General features: G+C 34.0%; 1 long non-coding RNA gene across 1 annotated transcript in view; it reads left to right on the top strand.

Moving 5' to 3' along the window:
• Positions 1 to 10,807: 10,807 nt before the first annotated feature.
• The window catches only part of LOC116456930 (uncharacterized), a 41,651-nt gene continuing 24,598 nt past the window's right edge, over positions 10,808 to 27,860 (top strand). Inside the window, exons 1-2 of the long non-coding RNA XR_004244849.1 lie at positions 10,808 to 10,838; positions 16,035 to 16,074. This is a non-coding gene — a long non-coding RNA (uncharacterized LOC116456930). The remainder of the gene's footprint in view (positions 10,839 to 16,034; positions 16,075 to 27,860) is intronic.

The raw sequence follows: 27,860 nt of genomic DNA, 5'->3' as shown, positions 1-27,860 counted from the left end.
GAAAAAGTCTAGGTTGTATGTTATATTTCTACATCTGTCTTTGGGGTACAATTCAGTGAGAGAGCCACTGTTTTCACAATCTGGTGCCAACCACTCATGTCACCCCATCTCCATGTCTCCCCAGCCTCCTAGTGAACTATAAATACCTCACTCATAATAATTACCCTTCACAAAGTTGGTCAGTCAAATAATGTTTGGGATAAAAAAGTAGGTAGTGTGGTAGGAGAAAAACAAGAAGCCCAAAGATATCATGTGACCGATTGAAAAAAAATCAGTCTCTCACTTGAAAATAAAGTCATTTTTTTCTGAGAATTGTTTATTGTTCAATTGCTTGGAATATATGAAGAAATATTCCAATAATCTACTCAATGATAGAGTAAATATTAAAGTAAATATCTATATACAATTGCAAAAAAAGCAAAATCAAAATGTGATTAGACTAGTCACATTATACCTGTACACCACAATCAAATAAAATAGGTTAATTTTAAATCAGGTACACACAGTACAAGCAACTCAGTTTTTCTAATGTTATTAACATTGGATTTCAGCAACATGGTTTGTTCTAATATTACAAAGCTGAATACTTCGGTAATTTGTAAAGCAAAATATGTTAGTTTTTTACCTCTTGAACTTATAGTTACAGAAACATGACTCATTTCTAATTTCAATTCAATATTATAATGTATCCTTTGCCAAAGATTTCCCATTTGTTTCTAAGCGGTGTACAGTGTTCATTTTAATTTAGAAGTTGTTGAGGGCCTAATTATTTTTCTCCTTCTCTTTCTTTTATAAAGTAAAAAATATCCTCTAAATATCCTAGGCAACATATTAAGACCTTGTCTCTACAAAAAAAAAAAAAAAAAATTAGCGAGGCATGGGCACATACTGCTAGTCCCAGCTACTCAGGAGGCTAAGGTGGAATAATTGCTTGAGCCAGGGAGGTCAAGGCTGCAGTGAACTGTGATCAGCACTGCACTCCAGCTTGAGTGATAGAGGGATACGCTGTCTCTCAAAAAAAAAAAAAATCTTTTGAAAATATGAGTTTAAAATGTTTGTATTTTAACCTGCATGAAGTAGAAATAGTGGCAATATGTTGGGACGTTTCAAATAAACTCAGTAATATCACTTTCATATTTTAATACATGCAATCTAAATATAATCTTGTCATATAATTGTTTGCACCTGTATAAATAGCATAATAAATCATGTTAAGAAACTGGAATCAAATGAAAACAAAATAAAACCTTCAAATTTTATTAGTTAGCAATAATTAATCAAAAAAAGAATAGACTCTTTAAAAGTACACCCTTATCTGTATCAAATAAAACTACCACCTCCAAATGATTGAAAGTTTTTAAGGACATTAATTATAATGTATTGAAATATTTCGGTAGTTTAAGTTGACCAGATTTATTGCACAGTTTCCACAATGGTTTAAAATTTTCCGAAGAATTAAATGCCAAAATATAAAGCCATAAAATTAGTAACATTAGTTTTATGTCACACTTATTCCAGAAGAAAAAGGTCTGGTCTCAAGGATAGTTGTTTGCAACTTAGCTCTTTTATAATAATGTAAAAAAAATGATTTGTCTGTCTTTATTTTCAAAAGCTGACTTTATATAGATTCTAGCTTCTGACCTAAATCATTTCCTTGATATAATAAACTTTTACATGAAATAATACTTTCATTCAGTCGATTAAAATAATTTTCCTGCCAGCTAGTAGAGTGCAACATGTGTAAAAATCTTACAGTTAAATGAGATCAAATCAGACAGTATAGATTTCCTAGACCATAAAATCTATAAAAATCAAAAGCAATGGATTTAACTCCCAAATTGTTCATTTAAAGATCTAATTATTTGTGTTCGACATTAAAATAAATCTTACATAAACATAAGAAAGCACTTTTTTTTTAGGAACAGTGTTACACTTGTTATAGTACTTAATGTAGTAACCTTCTACTGGTAGTTGGATTATTCTTTTACTCACCACATATTGATATTTAAATCACGTGCTTAATTGGTCCTATTTAGCTTTGTTTCATCTTATTAGTTACAAGGTGATATTTATCAAATGACCTAAACCATTATTCAAATTTATTTTTAAAAAATTGAGACGTTATAGTTTTACTATTGTAAAGTACATTAAAAGAGACATTTTCTATGTGATCTATTTGGAAATTATGTTGTTGGAAAAATCATCATGTAAGTTCCAGATAAAGAGACATTTTACACTTCAAATTGTAAGAGTAATAACAAAACAGCAACATTCTAAATTACTCTTCTATACACATTTCCTATTTGACAATTCTACAGCCATTAAATTAACTAATCATCTTCCTGGGATGGGAATTTCATGTTTCAAATATGGGTTGATTAAAGATTAGTGTTCCTGGTGGTTGGTCACCTGATTCATCATTAGATTTGAAGAGCTGTGGCTCCTAGGATAAATAAACACTGCAAAGCACTCTGAATATTTTAAATGCGTGGTTTGTTTTCCTGTGCTCCCTGTGTTTGAGATTGCTCAGGATGATAATGTGTTTTTTTTCCCCTTTGGATCATCCTCATATACTTTACTTAGTACAGCTGGAAAAAATATAATCAAAACTATTTTGACTAAATTTTAATTTAAAATTAGACTTTAGAATATAGGCATTTTTTACTTTTACTTTCAAAAGTAAATATATCTTAAAACTGTGTTTACAGGTTGGATAATCAAATATATTGCACTTTCAGGTATAAAGAAATTACTTTTCTTGAAATTAACTTGAGAAATCTTCTACTTCCCCTCTTTTCTTATTAACTATTACAAAACAAAAAGAAAACTTACTTAATCTTTGAAAGTCATACACTAAAGCCTTCAGGAAAGAATGTACCATGCATAACAATTTTTTTCTACCATCTTTTATATAATTATATGATTTTATAATTTTCTTAAGAAATCAGATGACAATTGAATACATTTGGGGTATATGACTTGCCATTTTAATATATGTATACATTGTGAAGTGATTACCATTATATAATAAACATATCCATTGCCTCACATAATTACCTTTTTATGTATGTGCGATGAGAACACTTAAGATCTGCTCTTAGCAAATTACAAATATGCAATATGTTATTATTAACTATAATCACCAAGCTGACATTAGGTCTCCAGTAGTTATTTATATTGTAGCTGAAGATTTGTACCCTTCATCGAATGTCTCCGCTTTCCCCCAAGCCCTCCATTTCCCTGGTAAATGCCATTCTATTCTTCGTTATTATGAGTTCAACTTCTTTTTTAAGATTCCACACAGAAGTGAGATTATGCACTACTTACCTTTCTGTGTCTGGCTCATTTCACTTGGCATAATCCCCTCAAGTTTCAGCCATGTTCTTGCAAATGGTGAGGTTTTCTTCTTTTTTTTATGGCTCAATTATGTTTCATGGTGGAAGTATACCAATGTTTTCTTTGTCAACTCATCTGTTGATAGCTATTTACATTGTTTCTACAGCTTGGCTATTTGAATAATGCTCCCAGGGTAATTCACATGTCTCTACAAGATTGTGGTTTTATTTCCTTTGCATACACAGCTACAAGTAAGATTATGGTATCATACAGAAAATCTGTTTTTAACCTTTTGAGGAATATCCATACTGTTTTCCATAATGGCAGTACCAATCTACAGTCTGCCTGTAAAAGACTTCCCTTTTCTTTCCATTCTCAGCAACATTTATCTTTTAGTTTTTGATTAGCCATTCTAGCAGGCACAAGGTAGTATTTCATTATGGACCTAATTAACATTAAAATCTAAGTTTGTATTTAAAAATATTCTAATAGAAAATAGAAAATGTTTAAACTTTAACTGTAAGTTATTTATAATATTTTACTAGATTTTTTACACTTAAACTATAATTAATTATCAACTTAGCATATTAGGAGCTAAGAATTTCTTAGCATATTAGGAGCTAAGAAATTGAACAAGCTGCTCCTGAATGACTCCTAAGTAAATAATGAAATTAGGCAGAAATCAAGAAGTTGTTTGAAACCAATGAGAACAAAGAGATAACGTACCAGAATCTCTGGGATACAACTAAAGGAGTGTTAAGAGGGAAATTTATAGCACTAAAATGCCCACATCTGAAAGCTAGAATAGTCTCAAATCAACACCCTAACAACACAATGAAAGGAGCTAGAAAAGTAAGAGATAACTAATCCAAAGCTAGCAGAAGACAAGAAATAACTAAAATCAAAGCAGAACTGAAGGAGATAGAGACATGAAAAACTTTCCAAAAAATCAATGAATCCAGGAGCTGTTTTTTTTTTTGAAAAATTAACAAAATAGATTGTTAGAAGAATAATAAAAAAGAAAAGAGAGAAGAACCAAATAGACACAATAAGAAAATGATGAAGGGGACATCACAACTGACCCACAGAAACGCAAACTACCATCAGAGAAAACTATAAACACCCCTACACAAATAAACTAAAAAATCTAGAAGTAATGGATAAATTCCTGGATGCATACATCTTCCCAAAACTAAACCAGGAAGTAATTGAATCCCTAAACAGAGCAATATAACCCCTGAAATTGAGGCAGTAATTAATAGTCTACCAACCAAAAAAAAAAAAAAAAAAAAAAAGCCCAGAACCAGATGGATTGACAGTCAAATACTAATAGAAATACAAAGAGGAGCTGGTACCATTCCTTCTGAAACTATTTCAAACATTAAAAGGAGGGACTCCTCACTAACCCTAACTTTATTTATTTATTTATTTATTTATTTATTTATTTATTTATTGAGATGGAGTCTCACTCTGTCACCCAGGCTCTAGCGCAGTGGTGCAATCTTGGCTCATGGCAACCTCCACCTGCTGGGTTTAAGCAATTCTCCTGCCTCAGTCTCCCGAGTAGTTGGGACTACAGGTGCGTGCCACCATGCCTGGCTAAGTTTTTGTATTTTTAGTAGAGACGGAGTTTTCACCATGCTGGCCAGGCTGGTCTCAAACTCCTGACCTCATGATCCACCCGCCTCAGCCTCTCAAATTGCTGGGATTACAGGTGTGAGCCACCGCACCCAGCCTCCTAACTCATTTTATGAAACCACTATCATCCTGATACCAAAACCTGGCAGAAACACAACAAAAAAGGAAAAACTTCGGGCCAATATCCCTGATGAACATCGACGCGGAAATCCTCAGTAAAATACTGGCAAACCAAATACAGCAGCACATCAAAAAACTTGTTCATCACAATCAAATTGACTTCATTTCTAGGATGCAAGTTTGCTTCAACATACGCAAATCAGTACATGTAATCCATCACATAAACAGAACCAAAGACAAAAACCACATGATTATCTCAATAGATGCAGAAAAAAACTTTGATATAATTCAACATCCCTTCATGTTAAAAACTCTCAATAAACCAGGTATTGATGGAACATATCTCAAAATAATAAGAGATACTCAAGACAAACTCACACCCAATATTACATTGAATAGGCAAAAGCTGGAAGCATTCCCTTCCAACACCAGTGAAAGACAAGGATGTCTTCTCTCTCACCACTCCTATGAGGCGTAGTCTTGGAAGTTCTGACTAGGGCAATCAGGCAAAAAAAAAAAAAAAAGAAATAAAGATACGCAAACAGAAAGAGAGGAAGTGAAATTGTCTCTCTTTGAAGATGACATAATTCTATATTTAGAATATCCCATCGTTTCAGCCCAAAAGCTCCTTAAGCTAATAAGCAACTTCAGCAAACTCTCAGGATCCAAAATCAATGCGCAAAAATCACAAGCATTCCTTTACACTAACAATAGACAAACACAGAGCCAACTCATGAATGAACTCCCATTCACAATTGTTACAAAGAGAATAAAATACCTAGGAATACAGCTAACAAAAGATGTGAAGGACCTCTTCAAGAAGAACTACAAACAACTGCTCAAGGAAATAAGAGAGGACACAAACAAAAGGAAAAGCATTCCAGGTTCATGTATAGGAAGAATCAATATCATGAAAATGGCCATACTGCCCAAAGTAATTTATAGGTTTAATGCTATTCCCATCAAACTACCATTGACATTCTACATAGAATTCAAAACTACTTTAAATTTCATATGGAACCAAAGAAGAGCCTGTATAGCCAAGACGATCCTAAGCAAAAAGAACAAAGCTGGAGGCATCACTCCTGATTTCAAACTACACTACAAGGCAACAGTAACCAAAACACCATGGTACTGCTACAAAAACAGATATACAGATAAATGGAACAGAACAGAGACCTCAGAAATGACATGACACATCTACAACCATCTGATCTTTGACAAACCTGACAAAAAGAAGCAATAGGGAAAGGATTTCCTATTCAATAAATGGTGCTGAGAAAACCAGCTAGCCACATGCAGAAAACTGAAACTGGATCTCTTCCTTACACATTACACAAAAATTAACTCCAGATGAGTTAAAGACTTAAATGTAAAACCCCAAATCATAAAAACCCTAGAAGAAAACCTAGGCAATAACATTCAGGACATAGGCATGGGCAAAGACTTCATGACGAAAACACCAAAAGCAATTGCATCAAAAGCCACAATTAACAAATGAGATCTAATACAGAGCTTCTGCACAGCAAAATAAACTATCATCAGAGTGAATGGGCAACCTACAGAATGGAAGAAATTTTTTGCAATCTGCCCATCCAACAAAATTCTAATATCCACAATCTACAAGGAACTTAAACAAATTTGCAAGAAACAAACAGACAACCCCACTGAAAATTGTGCAAAGACATTTCTTAAAAGAAGACATTTATGTGGCCAACAAACATTAAAAAAGCTCAACATCACTGATTATTAGAGAAATGCAAATCAAAATCAAAATTAGATACAATTTCATGCCAGTCAGAATGTCAATTATTAAAAAGTCAAGAAACAATAGATGCTGGCAAGGCTACAGAGAAATTAAGAACGCTTTACATTGTTGGTAGGAATGTAAATTAGCTCAACCATTGTGAAAGACAGTGTGGTGATTCTTCAAAGGTCTAGAACCAGAAATACCATTTGACCCAGCAATCCCATTACTGGGTATATACCCAAAAGAATATAAATCATTCTACTATAAAAACACATGCACATGTATGTTTATTGAAGCTCTATTTACAATAACAAAGACATGAAACCAACCCAAATGTCCATCAATGATAGACTGGAAAAAGAAAATATGGTACATATACACCATGGAATACTATGCAGCCATAAAAATAAATGAGATCATGTCCTTTTCAGGGACATGGATAAAGTTGGAAGCCATCATCCTCTGCAAACTAACACAGGAACAGAAAACCAAACAAGACATGTTCTCACTTATAAGTGGGAGTTGAACATTGAGAACACATGGACACAGGGAGGGGAACAACAGATAGCAGAGCCTGTTGGGGGTTGGGGGCCGACTGGAGGGAATCTAGGGGATGGGTCAATGAGTGCAGCAAGCCACCATGACACATGTATACCTATGTAACACACCTGCACATTCTGCGCCGGTATCTTGGAACTTAAAGCAAAACAATAAATAAATAAATAAATAAATAAACCTCTGCATGAAGTGTATCTTAAAATATATTTTGTATCTGTGTTATTCCTTTTAAAATGTATTCACTGATTTTTAAAAACTCATTTTAAAAACATGTTTATGCATAGTCTTATTCAGGATGAATTTTGATGAGTTAAAAATCATCTTTAATAATATGTAGCTTATATATATTTAATATTTATTAAAAATAAACACATCTTTTTTGAGCCTCTAAATTTGTTGCTGCCCTTCATGTAATATTCCCTCAGTCTCTAGAATTCTCTCTCCTTTTCACAAGCATATGGTAGAGGAATTAAGGATGGAGAAGAGTTTAACAAGTCAAGCCATCCTTTTCTTTTTTTTTTTTTTTTTTTGTTGAGACGGAGTCTGGCTCTGTCACCCAGGCTGGAGTGCAGTGGTGCAATCTCGGCTCACTGCAAGCTCCGCCTCCCAGGTTCACGCCATTCTCCTGCCTCAGCCTCCTGAGTAGCTGGGACTACAGGTGCCCACCACCACGTCCGGCTAATTTTTTGTATTTTTAGTAGAGACGGGGTTTCACCATGTTACCCAGGATGGTCTCGATCTCCTGACCTCGTGATCTGCCCGCCTCGGCCTCCCAAAGTGCTGGGATTACAGGCGTGAGCCACCACACCCAGCCATATGTTGTTTTTAACTGTAGTCATTATGACATACAATGGGTGTCCTGAGTGTATATTTAGACTTGACATAAAATAAACAGATCTATATAAAAATCAAGATTCTAGACTCAGCACAAGAATGAAAATTATTAAATTAAAATGTAAGAATTTTCAAAGCAAATTTATACACAACATAAGAGATTCACAAGATAATAAACTACTGGTAATAATGATAAATAAAAATATAGACAGCTAAAATCACCAACACCAAAAATTAAATGAAATTTTCCTATAGATCTTATAATTTTAAATTTACAGGTTAAGGACAAATTCCTAAAATATCTAGATATAGATAAGCAACACTGCTTTTACTTTTCATTTGGCTTGCCACTAAATATGACATTTGCCTCAAATGCTCATTGATATGTATTTAGTTAATGACAAATAAAAAATATATTTATATTTCTAGTATATAACATGATGCTTTGATAATTGTATACATTGTGGAATAACTAAATCAAACTAATTAACATACTACCTTGCATACGTAAAATTTTTGTGGTGAGAACACTTGAAATCTACCCTCTTAGCAATATTCAAGTATACAGTATGTTGGTATTTGCTATAATCACCATGATGTACAATGGATCTCCTGAGCTTATTCCTTCTATCTAATTGAAATGTTGTATACCTTGATTTTCCTAAACCTCTCTACCCTCCAGCCTCTGGTAACCTCCATTCTACTCTGTACATATTTTTAAACATATAATTTCAACTTTTATTATAGATTAAAGGGTACACGTGTGTTTGTTACATAGACAAATTGTGTGGCACTGAGGCTTGTGGTTTGTCCCACTGATCCCGTCACATAGGCACTAGGCATAGTTCTCAACAGGTGATTCTTCTGTCCAATTCCCCCTTCTCCTGCTTCATCTAGTGGTCCCCAGTCTCTATTTTTCACATCTTTACACTAATATGTATTAGTCATTTTGCTTGCACTTATAAGTAAGAACATGGTATTTGGCTTTCTGTTCTTGCAGTAGCTTGCTTAAGATAATGTCCTCCAGCTTCATCCATGTTGCTGCAAAAAAATGTGATTTCATTATTTTTAATGGCTGCATAGTATTCCATGGTGTACATGTACCAAATTTCTTTTTTCTCCAATCCACTGTTCATGGGTACCTAGGTTGACATTATGTATTTGCTATTGTGAATAACACTGCAGTGAACATGAGGATGCATGTGTCTTTTTGATAGAATGAATTATTTTCCTTTGAGTATGTACCCAGCAATGAGATGGCTGAGTTCATTGGTAGTTCTGTTTTAAATTCTTTGAGAAATCTCTAAACTGCTTTACACAGTTGATGAACTAGTTTGTATTTCCACTAACAGTCTACAAGTATTCCTTTTTCTTTACAATTTCACCAACCTTTGTTTTTTTTTACTTTTTAATAATTGCCATTCTGATTTGTGTAAGATGCTATCAAATTGTGGTTTTGATCTGCATTTGTATGCTGATTAGTGATGTTAAGTAATTTTTTCATATGTTTGTTGGCCACTGGTATGTATTCTTTTAAGAAATGTATGTTCACATCCTTTGCCCATTTTTAATTAAACTTTTTATACCTCATCAACTCTGTTCTTTTTTAACTGAATTTTTAAATTGACAAATCAAAATTGTATTTGTTTATTGTATACAAATATCCACTTTTTTTCTTCTTAATACACTTGCCACTCTCTGGCATGGTCACCATTTATTTTTTTAAGTGAAGTCACGTGCCGTATAACAACATTTTAATTAACAACAGACCGCATATAGGACAGTGGTCCCATAAGATAATAATGGAGCTGAAAAATTCTTATCATCTAGTGACATTGTAGCCATTCTGACATCTCAGTTCAATGCATTACTCACATGTATGTGGAGATGCTGGTATAAACAAACCTACTGCACTGCCAGTCATATAAAAGTGTAGCACATGTAATTGTGTACAATAATAATAAATGACTGTTACTTGTTTATATATTTATTATGCTATACTTTCTATCATTATTTTAGAGTAAAACTTTGAAAAGTTATACTTTTCTGCTTATAAAAAAACATTAATTGTAAATCAGCCTCAAGCAGTTCCTTCAGGAGATATTCCAGAAGAAGGCATTGTTGTCATAAAATATGACAGCTTTATGCATGTTATTGCCCTTGAATATTTTCCAGGGGAACAAGATGTGGAGGTGGAAGACAGTAATATTGATAATCCTGACCCTGATTAGGCTGAGGTAAATGTGTATTTTTGTATATTAGTTTTTAACAAAAAAGCTTAAATATTAAAAAATATATAAAAATGTTACAAATACAAAAATAATAAGGATATAAAAAATAAAATATTTTTGTAATGCTGTACAATGTGTGTTTTAGGATGTTATTACAAAAGTCAAAGATTAAAAATAAAAAGTTTATAAAGAAAAAATGTTATAGTAAACTAAGATTATTATTGAAGAAAGAAAAATTTCTAAATAAATTTAATATTGACTCCATGTACAGTATTTATAAAGTATACAGTAATGCCTGGGCCTTCATGTTTACTCACCACTCACTCAATGTCTCACCCACAGCAACTTCCAGTGCTGCAAGCTTCATTCCTGTTAAGTATCCTATACAGGTGTATCGTATTTTTTATATCATATTTTTACTGTACCTTTTCTAGATTTAGACATTTTTAGATGCACAAATACAATTGTATCATAATTGCCTACAGTATTTAATACTGTAGTCTGCTGTACAAATTTGTAGCTTAGGAGCAATAGGCTATGCTTTACAGCTTAGGTGTATAATAGGCTCTCTTATCTAGTTTTTGTAATTTTACTCTACAGTGACAAAATTGCCCAAGAACACATTTATCAGAATATATTCCCGTCATTAAGCAACACATGGCTATATTATGATTTTTGTTATAGAATTCTCAAATATATTATTGTACCATGATTTCTTCCTAAAACATGAAATGATATTTAATGTCTTCCCTCAATAAAAGACAAAGTGCTATACTGAGAAACCATCTTCTTCCACCTTCCCTTCACAGATTTCATGGTATGCCTTTAATTTTAATTCACACCTTGACTTTGATTTGATCACAAAGATTATTAATAAGCTTTTTACTTTTAAAACAAAATCTCTGCTTTGTTATCTACAAAATTTAAAACTTACTCTTTGATTGCTGTTCAGAAGGTAGTGGAAGCCTTATGTTCCCCATTATTTTCTATCTCCCGCTTGCAAATATGTCAGCCACACTATTATATTTATAATTAAATATATATAATAGTTACATTACTTCATATATATATATATTTTTTTTTTTTTGAGACGGAGTCTCGCTCTGTCGCCCAGGCTGGAGTGCAGTGGCGCAATCTCGGCTCACTGCAAGCTCTGCCTCCTGGGTTCACGCCATTCTCCTGCCTCAGCCTCTCTGAGTAGCTGGGACTACAGGCGCCCGCCACCACGCCCGGCTAATTTTTCTTGTATTTTTAGTAGAGACGGGGTTTCACCGTGGTCTCGATCTCCTGACCTTGTGATCCGCCCGCCTCGGCCTCCCACAGTGCTGGGATTACAAGCGTGAGCCACCGCGCCCGGCCACTTCATATATTTTTATATATTTTGTTATTACTTTATCCTGAGAATAGAAAATCAATTTGAAAGATTTTAATATTATTTTTAACTTTTAATATTTTAAACATTAATATTAATTTTAATATTATGTTTCCTTCTGCACAATCAGGCAAATTCAATCTATCTATCTATCACAAAAGCCTTTTATCAATATCACTCAGAGAATGTCTTAAGCATTGAGATCTAACAGATTATATTTTCTCATACTTCATCAATTGTTCAAAATAGCTTAATGCTGTTTCCCACTTCTCTATCCATGATTTCTTCTCTTTGCCCCTTTTTCTAATCGTTAAGTAATCATTAAGATGCCTAAGATCATCCAAACTGTAAAAAATTCTGATTCTCCCATATGAATCTGCTATTTATGCTTGCTATGCAGCCATCATTTTATGATTCTTGTTGAACTGTTGTGTCCTGAGGACACCCTTTTGTCCTGAGGACCACTTATTTGTGTAACTAGAAATAAGAAGTACATATGATTTATTTTTCCTAAAATAATATTAATTTTGCATTGACACAATTGCTAATCAAAACGATTAACATGATTATTAACATTATATTAATACAATTAAAATGATTCTTAGTCAATAAGCTTATATTTTGTTATCAAATTTGTAATACCAACAAGGACCAAATTCTCTAAAGGATTAAAAAACAATCTCTGGTGATCTGAAATATCCCAGTGATATATGTGGATATTTTGTTTTATTCCTATTTTTTAAAATCATGGGTTCTTGCTTTTATAAACTTAGTATATGTACAATCTCATTTTGGCCCTTGTATTTGAACATTCCTTTGAGATCTCCCCATCTTGATATTTTTACTCTAGTTAAATGCACTTTCTCCGGTTTCCCTTCCAGTCCTTCTTTTCCTTGTCCCTTGTTTTTAATAATATCTTATCTCTGAATGTATTTTAAAATATGTTTTAATAAAAAAATCATGGATGCTACTGAAAATTCAGTAACTTCATCAACAAAAAAGTGATACCAGGAGGGCACAGTGGCTCATGCCTGTAATCTCAGCACTTTGGAGGCTGAGGAGAGTGGATCACCTGAGGTCAGGAGTTTGAGACCAGCCTGGCCAGCATGGCAAAATCCCATCTCTACTAAAAATACAAAAATTAGTTGGGTATGGTGGCACACACCTGTAGTCCCAGCTACTCAGGAGGCTATGGCAGGAGAATCACCTGAACCCATGAGGCGGAGATTGCAGTGAGCCGAGATTGCACCAGTGCACTGCAGCCTGGGTGACAGAGCCAGGCTCTGTCTCAAAAAAAATAAAAAATAAAAATAAATAAATAAAGATACCTTGTTTCTATATAGGAAGTTTTAATATTAAAAAGATAGAAATTCCCTCTGAATTAATTGATGAGTTATTCAGTTCTAGTAAGTATTTTCACTTTGATTGTAAGGGCTGAGGAAGCTGACTATAAATTTTATTTAAAAGAATTGTTTAAAAGAGTAGTTAGGAAATTGAGAAAAGCCATGTGGGGAATCAAACCATACCAAGCTTTAAAATATAATATAAAGTCTGTGTAGTTAAAGCAGTTTAGTATCAACATCAGAACTGACAGGCATACCAATGAAATAAGATCGATAGAAAACCCAGAATTGGACAAATTATATTTGGAAATTCAGTGTACACTAACAAGGCATCTCAAATCAGTGAGGAAAAGATAACTGATGTTTTGATAACTAGGTAGTTCTAGAAGGAAAAACTGGATCCCTGTCTCATCTCTACATTAGCATATATTGTAAGCAGATTAATATATAAATGTATAAAATTTCAGTTATGAAGTTTCTATAAAAATTATTAAATATTGAGTGAATTCTTAGAAATGCACAAGTAGTAAAATTTAGTAAGTATTCAAAATTCAGCACAGTAATGGAAAATATAAATTTGATTATACTAAACATTTCATCTCAAAAACACCATAGATAAGAATGACAAATGACAAACTGAAAAATAAAATTGCAACTTCTTTAAAACAAAATGACTGTTAAATTTATAAAGGGTTTCCAAAATTAATCAGGAAAAAATCAACAATGTATCATAATAAAAGAGCAAATAGTATGTATATTAAATGCCAGAAAAAGAAATGTCAGTGGCTCTTACACATATGACAATATGTAATAATAAGAGAAAAGCAAATAAAACTTCATTTAAATATCATTCATTATCTCTCAAGCTTTTACAAATCTAAAGGTCGAAGTTGTAGATCACAAGGACATTTATATATCACTATGGAAATGCAAACTGGCATATCACTCTTTAGGGGAGATTTGGCAATGTTTGTCAAAATTGTACATTCCTTTATCCTTTGAACCAGCAAACCTATTTCATAATCCTGGGAATCTATTCAAAGTTAAATTGACAAAACATAGAAAATGATTTATGAACATTCATTTCAGCATTATTTAAAATAGCAAAAGACCAGAAACAACCTAAATGCTGTTTAGGTTGACTGGTTGGATAAATTATGTTGCTTAGGAAACTGAGTAAACAATGAAAAATCAAGAAGTATGCTGCACTGCTGGAAAATGGAATAAACTCCATAATTTACTAAGTTGTTAACTCTAAAATACAATGTTCAATGATGAATGCAATATAGATAAAAGTATGTATAGTGTACTATTGTGAAAAGAAAATAAATCTTGGGGCCCCCAAATCACTAAGCTAAAGGGAAAAGTCAAGCTGGAAACTGCTTAAGGCAAACCTGCCTCCCATTCTATTCAAAGTCACCCCTCTGCTCACTGAGATGAATGCATATCTGTTTGCCTCATCTGTAGAGGCTAATCAGAAATTCAAAGGAATGTAACCATTTGTCTCTTATCTACCTAAGACACGGAAGGCCCCTCTCAGCTTCCAGTTTTCCCGCCTTTGCCTCAAGTTGTTCCACCTTTCCAGACTGAACCAATGTACATCTTACACATATTAATTGATGTCTCATGTCTCCCTAAAATGTGTAAAACCAAGCTGTGCTCTGGTCACCTTGGGCACAGGTCATCAGGACCTTCTGAGGTTGTGTCATGGGCGCACGTCTGGAACATTGGCGAAATAAACTTTCTAAGTTAACTAAGACCTGTCTCAGATTTTGGGGGTTCACATTTTGGTAACCCCAGAGGCATTCCGAGTGGAGATGCCCCTGACCTTTGACAAATCTCCTATCAGTGCTTGGTACCAGTGTAACGCCTAAGGTTCTTGCCTAGCCATGCCAAAGAATTGATGTGACGGCTGTCCGCAGCAAGTGATAGAGACATGGAATGATAGAGAGAAAAAGCTGTAGGCTTTATTGGGCAGAGTGAAAGTACAAAGCTTCCACAGCGTAGAAGAGGTCCCAAATGGGTAGCCAGTGTTGGTTTTGGGTGATTGCCTTTTAAACTCTTCAAGGCGGGAAATATGTGCAGCAGGAAGATGTTACCAGAGTGAGAAACAAAGGCAGTAAATTATTTGTGACATGTCTAAGATTTTGAGGAAAACCAGAATTGCAACTGAAGTTTTATCTACTTTATGACCTTGCAGCAGTATGGCAAAGGAGACAGGATCTTACAGGACTTTACAAAGTATGTTTACAAGGAATTGGAATAGGGAGTATAGATAAGGTCTGCTGGTCACAGAAAAATGGGAAGTTAACATTTCTTTTCCTTTAGTTTTGGGGGACGGGGAAGGGAGAGAGAACACAGGGAAACTTATAGCAAACTTTCAGCTGTTTATAGCTTTCTTGAGGAATAAAACACATGCACAAGTCCTGGTGTTAGGAATATTTTAAGCATATATCTTCAATATTATTCATCCAGGACTGAAGTAAGTCCTGATGCAGGAAATGAGTAAGTTTCACAGCTTTCTGAGCCCCTACTAGACCCAGGAAGCCCAGCTGACACCTCCTCTCACTGGTATGGCTCAAACCAGTGGGAGAATTTGCAGAGGTCTGTAAGCATCCCCTAAAGAGAATCTCTGATTTCCAAAAATTTGGTCTAGATCTAAAGTTTATTTTGCTGTGCACCTCTCTTCTTTTTTGGAGTTTTACTTTCTCCCAACAAGGAAGGCAAGACTTCCTGTATCCATCACAATGGAAGGCAGGTAACTTCTTTATGGAGTTTGAGCTCCCTTTCAGCAGGGAAGATGAGTTTGAGATCTCTCTCTCTTTTTTTTTTTTTTTTTTTCCTGCTTCTAGGATGGTAGAAAGCAGTCTTCAGCCTGAGACCCATCCCTAGGTAAGTACCTGAATTGGGGTTTTGTCTTGGCTAAAGTTTAACAACCAGCTGGTCTTAATTTCTACTTACCATTAGAGCACCCAGTGATCATATTGTGGGGTTTTTATTGTTGTTGTTTGTTCTGGATTTTCACCCATCAGATTTGACCAATTTTACCTGACTTGGTCAAATTAGAGTGAGAATTCCAAGTTCTGGGTAACAAAGCCTCTCTAATTTGGACAAAATTCCTTGCAACTGCAAAGGAGGAAAAACATGCACTTAGTTTCTGAGTTTTCGTCTTGTTTTTTTAAAAAACAAAAGTTCTTTCATTTACTTTTCTTCCACCTTATACCTCCTAACCCCTTTGCCATCTGTAGTACCAAAAGATCTAGAGAAGTCATCTAATGACTTGCACCGCTTTAAAGAATTCGCCTGTTTTGGGGCATTCTGTTTTCTTTTGGAGTTTCAAGAGTCATGGGCAGATTCTTCTTAGGTCTAAAGCTCTGTTTTCCTGTATTGCATGACCTGGCCTCTTTGGCTTTGGGGATCACAGAGATTGTACTGTGAGAGGATTTGACCTTGGCATGTGTAATGGCAGATGAGAGCTACAAAGTAGGGGTGGCTGAGCAGGAGTTTAAATAAAGTGGTCTTGGCTGTTGTCTTTTTCTCTCTCCCAGGAAGTTGTTGTTTAAGGATTCTAATTCTAGTCTGGAGATACATTCTAAGGAGTCTTATCTAACGCTTTTTCTCCCAAATTACTCTCAATTCAGCTTGTCTATGTGCATTGGTGTGAGGAACTGAACTGCTGTTTTCAAAGCTAAATGAGAGATTGAGTTTTCTCAGCTCCAAAGAGAAAGGGCATTTGTTCCTCCCACCAAAAGGCACCCCTGGGTGACTGGGGGCCTTGTGGGAGTGTCTCGGGGGGTTGAACCAGCACAACATGCAGCAGCCCCACAGGGAAATCCCTAACAAAAATTAATTCAAAACAACAATAACAAAAACCCCCCATTCGTCCAGGAAATGCATATAAGGGCTGATCACCCGCCATTTTGAGTCTTCTCTCAGGTCATAGACCCCGGAGAGAAAAACTGAGACACATAACAGGGTGGAAATGACTCAGTGTTGACACACTATGGAGTCCTGCCCACAAGCAGCACACATTGATCCACCACACAAAACCCTAGGCCACAGCTCAGTGCCTCCTTTTAAGAAAAAGAGTGGAAAACAATCTAAGAATGAGGAGAAAACAAGGAGAATGAACCCCTTTCAAGCACTCCATAGGTTTTATGGCACTTCCACCTGCCAGAGTTTATGTAAAATGGAAGTAATATGGTCTTTGAGTACATTTACATTAAAGTAAAGAGCCCTAAGGTCGACCTGCAAACTACAGACTTCCTAAGTTCTCTTTTTCTCTATTTTTCTTTTCTGCCTGCTTTGAATCTGCTGTTTTCTATTAAGATAAAAACCACTATTTGGATCCAAAACATTCTTCTTGCAAGCCAGTGAATTTGTGTTTATCTCATGGCTAAAGTTATGGAGTAAAAGATTTAGGCTGTGTGTGTGTGTGTGTGTGTATGTGTTCATAATTTCTATAATTTTATGTTCAATTGGCAATTAAACCTATTCTAATTTCCCTCTAGCATATCAGAATTTTTCTCACTGTATCTTATGATCTAAATTTTGTTCTTGGATTTTCACCTGAGTTATTTCCTTTAACATGCAAATTTAAGGCTATTTAGCTAACAACTACCTAAGATAGTAAAACAGGTTATCAAGACTTTGAAAGTTTAAGAAAAAAAAGTTTATCATGAATCTATAAGATGTATTTCTACCAGCATGCCTAATACATTTATATATTTATGTGTTATGTACACAACATTTCACTACTGAAAAGAAAGAACTCTAATTAATTGGCTTAAGAAAATAAAAGCACTTGAATCAAATACTTTATCAGGAAAAGGGAAAAGACTAGACAAGTGCTTTTTCAAGTTAACGTAACTTAAGTAAAATCTTTAATAAATAAGCTAGATTTAAAATTATTGGTTAAGCAATGTTATAAATGGCTTAAAAATTGCCAGCAGACATTGTTGTTTACATTTAATCAAGCAATTTAATATTTATTCTTGCCAAATAATATAATGTGTCAAAATTTGGCATAGAGTTTACAAAAGTATAATCCCAGCCCAAAGCAGAATGATCTTTGCCTGTGTAATCTTTAATAAATAAGACATTGATTTATTAACAGTAACATTGGTTTTATAACAATAGCTACATCTTGAATTTAGTAAGATTACTGTAACTTCTAATCTTGTGGCTTTAGGCAATCTAGTCCACAGGCAGTAAGGTTTGTTTTGGGAAGGAATTGTTATTGTCTTTGTTTCAAAGCTAAACTATAAATGAATTTCCTCCCAAAGTTAGGTCAGCCTAGGCCCAGGAATGAACAAGAACAGCCTTGAGGTTAGAAGCAAGATGGAGTCAGTTAGGTCAGATCTTTTTCACTGTCTCAGTTAAAATTTTGCAATGGCAGTTCTATAACTTTAAATAATGACTATCACAGTTTTCACAAATTATGTAGGTAAATGATTAACATAAAATAATTAGGTAAATGTAATAGGATAAATACATGTAGAAAAACTAGTCATAATTTAGAATCTAAAGTTGTATTAAGTTTAATAATAGGTATTTCATTATATGGATATTTTCCAATAAAATATATTATATATTATAAATACCCTATATGTTATAAAAATATATTATATATTATAAATATCCAAATTATTTTATATATTATAAAAATATATTTATAAATATATATTTAGAAAACATTATTTCTAAAAAACATGTGTCCTTTTTAAAAAGGTGAACCATTTTTACTATTTCAAAGCTTATTTAAAGCTAGGTAAAAACTAGGTAAAAGAAACCAGAAAATAAGGGAGATATAAAGAAAATTATAAAAATAGTGACTTTTTGGTAAGAAAGCTTAAGGAGAAATAATTTTATATGAGAAACAATATTATATGGTAGATTTATTCCTAGAATAAAATGGTTGTTTAAGCAAGAGGTTATGTTCAGGACAAATAAAAATTTCAAGCATGTCATGAAGGGTCTATATAAGTCGTAAGTCACAATAAGAGGATTTATTAAAAAAAAAAAAAAAAAGAAACCAACAGTGAAATTTTCTTAAGGAATTGATTTACTCTTAATAAATTATAGGAGATTTTAATTTTTTTTACCCAAGTTTAACGTTTATTGCATCTTGCCACTTTCAGGTTTTTCTCCCCTTTTAAAGGGCACAAAATGATAATGCTCTCCTTCAACTCATTTAAAGCTCATATAAGTTTTTTTTCCTCCATTTCTGTTTGTTGTGGTCTGATGCTAACAATGCTTCCTTAAATGCCCAAAGGAAATGCTTTCTTCAACATAAAATTCTGTTCAGTGCAGATGAGTTTTTCTTCCACCTTTCAGTAACTGGCCTAAAAGATATTTCACTTTATCAAAAACAATTCCTAAGTCATTATTATGTTTTGGTTTGCTTAGGAAAAAAAAAACTTAGATAAAATTTTTATTTTAATTAAGATTATTAAATCTGTGTATCTTTCTACATGTGCTTTTAAAGTTCTTGTGACATTGAGTTACAGGGATTTGACTCCTGGGTCTGCAAAGGACTCCAAGTCCTGCTAAATTGTAAATACTGAGAGCAGTTAAAGCCTCATCTTCAGACCCAGTAGAAGATGCCAATCAAAATAAACTGCATTCTTGAGACACAGGGCCAAAAATAAAGCAATTCAACAACTCAGGACCCAGGGACTCTCACAAAAAAAGTGGGCATGTGAGATTGTAAGGGTTGATTTTGAGATTAAAATAACTTCAGTTTCTGTATAAATTAGTCATTAATGTCAAAGGACACTGATGCAAAATGAGCATATGGGCTCCTATGTCAAATTAACAAGGTTTTCTTCAAACTGTAACTGACGATTAGCCCTTTGTCAGATGGATAGATTGCAAAAATTTTCTTCCATTCTGTAGGTTGCCTGTTCACTCTGATGATAGTCTTTTGCTGTGCAGAAGCTCTTTAGTTTAATTAGACCCCATTTGTCAATTTTTGCTTTTGTTGCCATTGCTTCTGGTGTTTTAGTCATGAAGTCTTTGCCCATGCCTATGTACTGAATGGTATTGCCTAGGTTTTCTTCTAGGGATTTTATGGTTTTAGGTATTACATTTAAGTCTTTAATCCATCTTGAGTTAATTTTTGTATAAGGTGTGAAGAAGGGATCAAGTTTCAGTTTTCTGCATATGGCTAGCCAATATTCCCAGCACCATTTATTCTGCTATAATGACACATGCACATGTATATTTATTGTGCCACTGTTCACAATAGTAAAGACTTGGAACCAACCCAAATGCCCATCAATGATAGACTGGATAAAGAAAATGTGGCACATATACACCATGGAATACTATGCAGCCATAAATAGGATGAGTTAATGTGCTTTGCAAGGAAACCATCATTCTCAGCAAACTAACACAAGAACAGAAAACCAAACACTGCATATTCTCACTCATAAGTGTGAGTTGAACAATGAGAACACATGGACACAGAGAGGGGAACATCACACACCAGGGCCTGTCAGGGGGTGTGGTTCTGGGGGAAGGATAGCATTAGGAGAAATACCTAATGTAGATGATGGGTTGATGGGTACACGAAACCACCATGGCACATGTATACCTATGTAACAGACCTGCATGTTCTCCACATGTACCCCAGAACTTAAAGTATAATTAAAAAAAAAAACTAACTGACTTTTTAATAAAGATTATAAAGCTTCTAAAAGGTTTATGGAGGTTATACCCTATGGTCAAGATTAAAATTTTATAGATTGTTTATAAAATTTCAAAAAACAAATTTAATTGGCTTCATGCTGTTTTTATTAGGTCTCATTATTTAGAAAATTAAGTCTACTGTCTCAAAGAAATAAAGTTTTTCCTTTTTGAAAAAATCCTTGAGTTATTTATTTGGTCAAATGAATAACTTATTTTACAATGACCTGTGATGTCAAGTGTTTTAAATCTTTGATATTTGACAGACTTTCCAAAATTAAATAAAAAATTGTATCTTTTACTAATGTAATTAATCCTTTAAGATATTAGGTGCCCTAAAGTCCAAAAATGACATAATTTGGCTTATTTGATCAATTTTTGATGCAATAATTGCTTATTTAGTCTCACTGCCAGGGACACATCAGTTGATCCCCTGAGATCTAGAGATAATGACCTGCCTTGATTCTATAGAATTATAATTACAGAAAATTGTTCGTTTTAGTATTTCAAACTAATGATGCATAATTTTGTCTTCCAATGTAGTAATTCATTCATTTGATTCAGGTCTACTGGCATGAGAAAACTAATACAAAAATTGGTCATTCCTACTTTTACTTTTTTGGTTTCTCAAATTAACTACTCCTTTTATACAATATATTTTGCATCCTAGAGACTGGCACCCACTGCAGTGTACCTCCCCTGAGCTGACATCCCTGCTGAAACTTTAGTATACCATTTCATTATCTTATTTGGCTGGGTGTTGCTGATATGATATATGGTTGGAACTGAAGGCCCCCATCATTATATGCTTATTATTATACCTCTTCTACCATAAAGTGCATTACTTGGCCTCAAGTGATATTATGCAGGACATTACATAATTAAATTATGCTTTCAGTAATTAGGCTTTCAGTAGGCCCCCAAATCATAGTATTAGCCAAGATATTGTGAACAAAAAATATAAATACATTTTAAAATAAGAGTTTGTTCAGCAAAGATGAATTACGACCCACTTCTAGAATTGAAAATGTCCAGTAACTGACTTATTCTAAGTGGTTGCTTGCTCTTATGTAATGAATGGAACATTATCAAAGACTTAATCCCAGTCTCTACTGCTTACAGGTTGGGCACATAGCTTCAGTTGTCCAGAGGCCAGTGTTATGCATGATCTCAGGCAAGCATTGAAGCAAAAGAAAACCAAATATGTACATAATTTATTTCTACTTTTCTAGGTCCATCCACATGTCCATCCTTTGTACATCTGATCTTTCTGTCTTACTCCATCCAGGTCCACGTGCAATCAGGTCAGCCATTCATCCACACCCAAGCATTTAAACACATTGTAATTCCAATAAATTTCCTACCACATAAATGGAAATCCAAATGTGATGCTCATAGCTTGGCCCACGAGGAGGATTGCCCTTTTGCCAAAGTCCTTTAAGGCTAATTCTCATTATGATTGTGTGTGCTAATGGTCCATTTATCATCTAGCACTATTGTATTCAATCAATCCGTCCACAAACCAGGTACAAAACTTTTCCTTCTTCATTAGTTGATCAAAATGAATTCTCCATGAGGTCATGGTGTGATCAGAGGAAGGGATTACAAAAAAGCAATGGCTGGTGACATGAGGGTCTAGATCATGAGTGCCTCTGGATATACTTTGAGAGGATCCAAAATGCATTATTTTATTATGGGATAGACTGATTCTTGGTGCATGATGGGAGTCATTGTCTCATAATCTCTTGATATTCTAAGATCCAGCACTCAGTCTCATCTAAGGTCTTGTAGCACATCAGAAGCAGCATTTCAAATAGCAAGGAGTTATCTGCTGCAGAGAACATGGCCTTGATACAGAACCCCAGTGGTTTCTGCTGCAACTCTTCCGCAGGGGGTTTCTCACAGAGTCTTGGCTACCATGTGTACCTCTAGCACCATACTATATCCTAAGGGGAGGGGCCATTTTCACTGTTACCTAGACCTGCTGCAAAGCCCTCTTCTTCCAAATGACCCACTTAAAAAATATTTTCTTCTAAGTAATCTAATATAAAAGTTTAAGCAACATTCCCAAAAGCTACAGATGCTGTTTCCAACAGCTAAATATATTTACAAAATCTTGTATCTATTTCTTAGTAGTAGGTTATGCAAAGTATATAATATAAACTTTACCTTAGAATGGATGCCCCAGAATGCCAGAGACTGTTGGACCTTAAAGTTTTGCTCTTATCTATGTTAGTGTTGTAGCTTGCTAAAACATTCAGGGCACTTGCCACTTTCTATTCACTAGGTTCAATTAGCACAATGCCATCAATTTATTGGATTATCATAGCATTTCCCAGAATGGAAAGTTGATCAAGTCCTCTGTGGACTATACTCTGTTGGAGTGCAGAGGAATTGACATATACCTAAGACCTAGGAGAAGATGTGTGTTCACACACTTTTCCTGTTCTCCTGCTAATACCATCTTTCTACATATACATAAAATGTTTTTAAAAATCTACTAAGATCAAAAAGGACAAAAGAACATATTTTCCAGACTATTGCCACATATAAAGTACTAAAATTGATCTGTTCCAATAAAAATCCCAAATCTAGTATAATAACAGTAGATTAGACTCACCCTTGGTTAAGTTTGCATCAGTTCACTATCATCTACCAGCTCTTTATTTTTTTCCAGTGACCATTACAGTTAAATTAAACAGAGGAATAAAGAGAATAACTACCACCACCAATTCTTTAATTGTTTGAACGTAGTATGAATCTCTGTGATTTAATTCTGATATTAAGTATTGTTTCTGATTTCTTGCCCTGGCTAGGAAAGGGTTGGGGAAGCTTCAAGGATTTATATTTGATCATACTTAATATGCAATACATAATGAATCCTATGATTACATATTACTACAGAAATCAGGTAACCAATGTGCAGGTTCTTCGAGCAACTAAGTCTATCCGTCTCAACTATGCACTCAGCATCTGGGGAGATAACTATGGACTGGAATCTGATTTCAATCATGTGTCTGTTAAGTACCTGTTCTTCATGAGCACTCAATCTAACCGAAGAGGGAATTTTGGTATGCTTGTATCAATATAATCTCAGACTTAAGTCCAACAGCTCTTTAAATTTCTGGATAGTGTTCTTTTCTTTGTATACATTCGCTATGGTACATGGCTGTAGGTTCTTAATATTTGTTATTGATACTTATACTGTCATTGTAGAGTCCTTCTTCAAGTTTGTTATGACTCCACTTCAACAGATGGGCTCTGGTTCTGAGAACTAGCTCAGACTGGGTAGGTGGGTGAGAAATTGTGGTTTTTCATCACAGAAGCTAATGCCAGTTTTCTGCTTGCTAGTTCAGGATTTATTCTAATTGCAAAACCAGAAACACCCTGATTGGCCATGCATTTCACCCCTAGGAAAATCACAGTCTGTTATATATCATAAGAGACTCTTACATAAAAGACATCCTGCTTGTCTCTCTGGCATTGCTGCTAAATTCAGTTACCACACCCACATTAATTCTAATGAATAGATGTCACCACCTAATCTGAGATATTTGAGAATAATATTGTCTCATTATCTTTTGGCAGACTAATTTCATGGCATCTTTTCCTACTAACAACTCTGGCCAAATCATGACAACAGTCACTGAGACTTTGGATGTCCTAATCAATAGTGCACGCTGATAGCCTTTGTGAAATGAGGGCAGCATCTCCAACTCATCTACTAAAAGCCATCTCAGCAGCAACATTTAAAAAATTCCTCTCCTGGTGTTCTTGTCTGCACCTTAAGTTTAGATTCACAGGAAAATGATTAACTGAGCCATAACTCCCACTTCTGGTCAAAAATTCTCAAAATTCGCTCCCACACACTTTCCCTGTTCTCCTGCTAATATGTGTTTGCCAGGACTACAAATCTTCAGGGAGTAATCTGACTCTAGTGATTGGTCTGGAAGTCTTGAGAGAGAGAGAGGAACAGGGTTAGAGGAGGACAAGAATCATCTTCAGGAACTTCTGCCCAGATTAGAATTTCTAATGTCTCCAGACAATGAGTGGCTACTGTTCTCCTATAAGAAGAGGATTTTGTTTGTTTGTTTTTGTTGATCTGGACGTTTTAGGAGAACTTTAGAATTAGGGGGTTTTTGTGACCCCTTCAGAACATCCCCATTAGATGTCTGAGGGAACTACTCCTGCCTAGGAGGCCCCTGATTTTAACATAGGAGTCACGTTGAGCTTGGCATACACTTCCTTTGGCAACTCTGAAGACCTTAAAATTAACTTGCGTGTCTGGTTTCTAATCATCTGCCTTCTGGTTGTAAAAGATGAGGGACTCTGTAAACTGTCATGGAGGGATTCTTGATTTCACTGCCAACTTTGAGATAATAGTTGGCTGACATGAATCTGCCACTTGCTTTTTTCAAGGCTTTTAAGGTAAGTTGACAAAAATTATCTAATTCTACAATATTTATAATTCCTGTTGCTCTAAAATTGTTAAACTGTTAGAGCTTCTGGACGACCCAAAACTTTTCTTTCGTATGTGATTCAATGTACTAAAATTTAAAGTCTTTGTAATGTTTAACTGATAGCATAGTATAAGAGGCGTCACTACTCACTTATTAACAATAATAGGAACCTGTTGTCATCTAGCCAGTAAGGTCCAGTTCCAGAATTCCACAATGATGGTCCCTTTCCTAAAACTAGTTTATTGCCACTTATTTTAGTTTGGGTTCCCTGAAAGTAATTTATGAGACAATGACTTGGGTGCATATCTCAGTCCCACATCACCTATTTGTTTGAATTTGGAAGGTGATCCCATACAGGAATGAGGAAATAGAAAGGCTGAGAAAAGGCATAATACAAAGCTAATATTAGGTTGTATCTTGGGGATTTTTTTTTTTTTTTTTTTTTTGGCTTTGGAAAGAATAGCTCAATTCTTGTAAAACTACTTGGAAGCATAAAGAATGACCTTAAAAATTGCCCATCCTAAGGACAAGTCCTGGACCTACATCCACTGGCCTATCCTCTGTTAGTTGAGGATTGCCCTGGAAAACTTAACTTTCTTGTGCTTCGGTGTTGATCAAGTAGGTTCCCTAGACTTTGGAAAAGACTGTGAGATTAAAAAAAAAAAAAAAAAAAAAGCAAGAAATTGATGGATGGTAAGAAGTAGAAGTAAAGTAGTGTCAAAATGATTGAGCTCACAGGAAGTTGTGCAATGTAGCTGGGGCTGATCCCAGGGCAGTGTTACAGATGTGAGGAGATACAAAAAGTAACATTTTTGCATGGCAGTTGCAATCCAGAGAGCAATTAATTATAAGTCCATCTCTCATTTACTAAAAGTATGTAATTTTTGTTTGAGTATTTTAGTCTTAATTTGAATTTGATCAACATACTTTATCAAAAATATATGTATAACTAATAAGAAGACTATACATTTTTCTTTTAAATGAATGCTATGGTGCATTATATCACCACAATTACTAATGACAATATGTCATAATCAAAATTAAGACAACTTGAGACTTATGTACTAGTTTTGAGTCTATAATAGTGTCATTGTGAAAATATTTTAAAACGATTTCTTCATTAATATAATTTTGTAACACTTATCGGCACACTTTCTTGGTTTTTGTTTTATTTGCTGTTGTTTGTTTGTTTTTGTCACATTTTTGGTAACAGAACTATGGCTTTGGAAAAGGTAATGCAAAAATATCTTATTGCCTGAAATGGTAGGTGGTAAAAGTGAATATAATAAAACTCCCCAGGATATTTTCAGTGTCTTTAATCAATATACATAGCTTTCTTATTGCCTTTCAGTATATTTTGATACTGTATATTTTTATTTGAAGACATTTATTTCATTTGTTTTATGAACATTATTTTTAAACTGTGTAAACCGCTCATTTATTTTACTTTTTTCTAGGTGTTTCTGATTTTTCTTTGCTTTCACTTATAATTAATTTAATTTAATTTATAGTTAATTCTATTTGTGTTTTTATTTCATTTCATTTTGTATTACTGCATTTTTTTGTGGAGGAGACAAAAATTTAGGTTTTCAGATGGTTAGATTTCGGCATTTATTTAGCAGTTTACTTATTGAGCATTTACTTAGTAATGGACTTTTAACATTTCATTCATTTCTAATTTTATTTTTATTCATCCATAGATTATTCTTTACAATGGAATTGTTTATAATTTTTAACTATTTTGGAAAAAATTTCATATATGTATTCCCATTTTGATGTATTTAGAAATTTAAGATATTATGGCTATATATTTTTTTCTGAGTGAAGATTTAGCCTTAATACATGGCTGTGTAGCTAGTGATTTTAAACTGTAATGTTTTTAAATCTTAAATTTTATCTTTTAATTCTTTTTTAACAAAAACATTAAAATTATTTTGTGCATATGTCTGTGTGTGATGGAATTTTTTAGTTTCAAAAATAGTTATTTCTTTGTTTACTTTTAATTTTCAGATTTAGCCTCTTTGGTTCAAGGCCAAATTTCAATATTTCTAATATTCATGTGCTTTATTATTTATTTTATTTATGTAAACATTTTTACAGTTATTTTTATTTATTTATAAGTGTATATATTTTTTAATTGTATTCACTGATTGAAGTAATATATGCATATAATATAAAATTTTCCATCTTTACCACTTCATGTGTATACTTCAGTGGTAATAAACTCATTTATATTCTTTTTTCCCTCAATTTCCTCTTCCCCTCAGCCTTCTTAGACTCATAACCATCATTCTACTCTCCTGCTTCATGAGGTCCACTTTTTTAGATCTGACATATGAGTGACAGTATGCAATATTTGTCTTTCTATGCTTAGCTTACTTCTCTTAACATAGTGTAGTGGCCTTCAATTTCATCCATTTTGTTGCAAATAGTAGAATTTTATTTTTTATGGCTAAATAATATTCCATTGTCTTTATATACTATATTTTCTTTATCCATTCATCCATTGATGGACCCTTTGGTTGATTC

Source organism: Hylobates moloch, unplaced genomic scaffold (assembly GCF_009828535.3).
Source record: "Hylobates moloch isolate HMO894 unplaced genomic scaffold, HMol_V3 SCAFFOLD_17, whole genome shotgun sequence".
NCBI lineage: Eukaryota > Metazoa > Chordata > Mammalia > Primates > Hylobatidae > Hylobates > Hylobates moloch.
Note: the sequence above shows the minus strand (reverse complement) of the source record. Positions and strands in the feature narration are given on the sequence as shown.